At 37.6% G+C, this 4,129-nt stretch overlaps 1 pseudogene; it reads left to right on the top strand.

Annotated features, from left to right (window-relative positions):
• Positions 1–761: 761 nt before the first annotated feature.
• Positions 762–3,354, top strand: LOC102017895 (annotated as a pseudogene).
• Positions 3,355–4,129: the final 775 nt, after the last annotated feature.

Raw genomic sequence — 4,129 nt, 5'->3', positions numbered from 1 at the left:
ACAAGCAATAGCTCACCTGAAAGTCAGCAGAGTTATGCTGATTGAATAATCTCTGCAAAAAAAATTTTTTTTAAAAAAACTACATGCTGAATGGTTACAGCTTTCCCATATCTTTAAAGTGCAAACTCTCCACCTTGGACATAAAGTACATGGGCTGCTTGGGATAGAAGGACAGGAAGTGATTACAGGTGACCACAAGGAAAGAGTCAGAGTACTGTATGTGCTCATCATCACCATTGGGGTGATGGTTTCTAGGGTCTACACAGACTACCTGCCCTGTAGTCACATGCCCGTTCAGCTCACTCTGTAACAATACTGAATACCACACTTTGCCATCAAGCTCATTGCCATTAATAATGGATAATTTATGTTCACCTCAAAGCTGCAACCTGTTATGGATCCTCCACCACTATCCCAGAGGTTACAGTTTGAAACCAACATTTCTATCTCTTAAGGAAAATTATTATAGAAGTTTCTGGAATGTCTTAGTACTCCCTATTTAACTGAAAATGATGATAATCAATCCAGAAAGAAAGGTACCCTAAAATTTCAGAGCTCTCTAAGTATAAATACCCAGCACTGCATCTTTTGAGAAAATGCCTCTTTTGGATGGAAAAGACCCCTCAGTACTGTGCCTGCCACATGCAAAGTGTCAGTGTATATACATTGCTCTAAAAGTGAAACCAATGCCTAATATTACAGAAAGCTTTACTGGTTTTTCTTTTGCACTTTCTAAATCACACAAGGTATGATTGGTCAAGATGATGCCTGAGTGTAATCTTAGCATTCTGGGCAGGTGAGGCAAGAAGATTATGAGGTAGAGTTTAACCTGACAAATTTAGTGACTTAGTGATACACCTAGTATCTGAAAAAAATGTCAGAGGATATAGTTCAAATGTGAACATGCAGGAGTCAAGACCGAGTACTGCAAAAGTAAAAAGCTAACACAGTAGTTAGATAGATAATATATTAGATAAAAAGATATGTAGATAGATACTTATATAGTAATAAATAAGTGGCCACTGACTTATTTAGTATGAAGAAAAAGATGGCCATTAGTTCTTCTTATAAGAGGGGGGATTCTGTTTGTAGAACCCCCAAGACATGGCCTTACTTCTTTGACAACATACCCAAACAGAACCCTTGGAAACCTTATTAACAAACATCACACTCTAGTAACAGCCACATTCCGAGGTCAATTGGCCAGAGATGGTCTTCAGGAACATGCTGAGCTGCTTTCCCAATTTGTGAGGCCGCAGCCTCAGAACCCCAGAGATAAAAAGTATCTGTGAAAGCTTGAGAAGAAGTTAACTCCATCCACATGTCATAGGCCACATTGCAGCAGCCACTCAACCATCACAGACACCACATGGAAGGTCTCCCCAGAATTGACCACCAGTGACCTAGAGAAGGCAAGATACCCTTACAAAATCTTCCTAAGCCCAAATACCAATGGAACTGAAACTGGAAAGGGCCCGAGACAAGTTTCACTGGGCCCAGTAATACCCAGTAGTTCTGGACAGGTCTCCCAGAAGAGGGCACAAAAATCCAAGAGAGTCAAGTCCAGAATAGGAGACTGAAGTCACAGCCACCAGCCCCTAAAAGACACTGAGAAGCCTCGCATACATCCTACCAGGCCCAGCCACCACCTTTGCAAATAACTTCACAGGAAGCTTTGCAGAAGTCCACACCTCTACCTGGCAGGCCCTGATGTGAGAAGAGATATCATGACAACACATTTTGAGACTTCCATCTTCTTTGAGGGCCTTTGCAATGAAGGTTCAGACGTGTTCTTTTGATAATGACCAGCTTTTCACCATAAAATTTGTAGATGACAAAGGAAACCTGTGTACTATATTGTCTCAGTTGCAGTTGCAAGAAGCTTTTAGGCTTTCTGAGCTAAACAATGGTCCTGAACTCTTAATTTATGCATCGCATTGTGTACCAGAACTTCCCCAAATGCCTTGTTCAGGACAAGATAAATCCATCTACTGCAGAGGTGTATACCTTTGGAGAAAGCTTTATTGTGCAAATAGCCATACTTTTCAAGGCAAATATTTCAGATGTGATTATAGGGGGACTTGGACACTAGGTATATAAGTGTATCAACTGTAAACTCTTGCTTCATAAGAAGTTCCACAAACTCATCACAGTTGAATTGGGCAGCATTCATTGCCATTTGAACCTATGAGGCCGATGGATCATTTGCCCGTGACTTCGGACCTTCCACAGACAGTAATCCCATATAATCCTTCAAGAAATGAGGGTTTGGAACAAGTTGATGAAGAGAATGAGGCAATGAACACCAAGGAAGTTGGCAAAGTTTAATCCAGCTTAGGTCTTCAGGACTTCAATTTGCTCTGGGTAATAGAGAGAGGAAGTTGTACAAAAGTGCTGTTGGTTCAGTTTTAAAAAACAAATCATATCTATCCAATGAAAGCCATGAAAAAAGAGCTTATCAATATTAATTGGGTACAGACAGAGAAGCATGTTTTGAAGCAGGCATCTACTCATCTTTTTCTTGTTGGACTGCATTCTTACTTTCGGACAGAAAGCAGGTTGTCTTTTGCTTTAGACTATGTAAATAGAGGAGATTTAATGTTTCATATGCAGCCACAAAGAATACTTTCAGAAGAACATGCCAGATTTTACTCTGCAGAAATCAGTTTAGCATTCAGTTATCTCCATGAGCATGGGATACTTAATAGAAATTTGAAATTGGACAATTTGTTACTGGACTCAGAAGGGCACATTAAACTCACTGACTATTGCGTGTATAAGGAAGGCTTATAGCCAAGAGATGCAACCAGCACTTCATGCGGTATTCCTAATTACCTTGTGCCAGAAATTACAAGAGGAGAAGATTATGGTTTCAGTGTCAACTGGTGGACTCTTGAAGTACTAATATTTGAGATGATGGTCGGAAAGTCTCTATTTCATCTGGTTGAGAGTTTTGATAACACTTAAGAAAACTCAACTGATTATCTCTCTTGCAAGTCATTTTGGAAAGAAAAATTCACATACCACATTGTTTATAAAAGCTGCAAGTGTCCTGAAGACTTTCCTGAACAAGGGCCCAAACTAACAATTAAGTTGTCATCCTCAATAGGATTTTCTGTTACTCAGGACCACCTATTTTTTCAAAGGGTTGACTGGGATATGATAGAGCAAAAGCATCTGATACTTCCCTTTAAAACAAATATTTCTGGGGAATTTGGTTTGGGCAGTTTTGATCCTCAGTTTACTAATGAATCAGTCCAGCTCACTTCAGATGATAATGACATTGCGAGGACATTGATTGATATGAATTTGGAGGTTCTGAATATGTCAATCATCTTTCTTCTTTCAGTGTAAGAAGAATGTCTCTGATCCTCATTTTTCAACTATGCATTCTGTCTATGTTGCCATTTAGTACATGTAAAAATGTATTACCAGTCTGGACAGAATTAACCATTTCATAATTGTCTGGATGTTAATTTTAATTTTTTTTTGAAGTTATGTTTAGATGTAATACTTGACTCATAGTCTATAATAGACCATATTGAGGGTTTTTTGTGGATAGAGTTGCTTTTTTGTGACTTGACTTAGATAGTGAGGAGGCATTGACTTGTTCACCAAACTTGAAAACACATTCTTCCATCTATTAAGTAGACAGAATGTATAATATTTTTCTCATTATTTACTCTGAAGGAAAATAATTTGTCTTTTAAATAGAATGTCTTAACTATGCTTGTTTCTCTGCAAACCACATTACCTGCACTTTTAGGTGCTGGTTTATGCAGTTTTCAGAGAAATCCAAAATATAATAACAACTTTGCATAAATCTACAGACAACACATATATTATAATTCTATCTCCTTAACTTTTTTCCTTATTAGGGTAACACATGAAATAAAGAGTAGAACTCATTTTAGGGGCAGAGTTCTTTAGACTATTTTTATTCAAATTAGTGTTTAGCAATTATATAGTATTTTTCTGTTTATTTTAGCACTATTTTTATGCAAAGGACTTAAAAAGTAACCATGATAATCTAAGTAAGTTACAATGGTACAATCAGAGCAAAATTTAATTTTAGGGAAGCTATCTAGATTTAAATTTAGAATGTTTTAAAATTTGTAGGCATTTAACA

Source organism: Chinchilla lanigera, unplaced genomic scaffold (assembly GCF_000276665.1).
Source record: "Chinchilla lanigera isolate Chin_1 unplaced genomic scaffold, ChiLan1.0 scaffold00100, whole genome shotgun sequence".
Classification (NCBI taxonomy): domain Eukaryota; kingdom Metazoa; phylum Chordata; class Mammalia; order Rodentia; family Chinchillidae; genus Chinchilla; species Chinchilla lanigera.
Note: the sequence above shows the minus strand (reverse complement) of the source record. Positions and strands in the feature narration are given on the sequence as shown.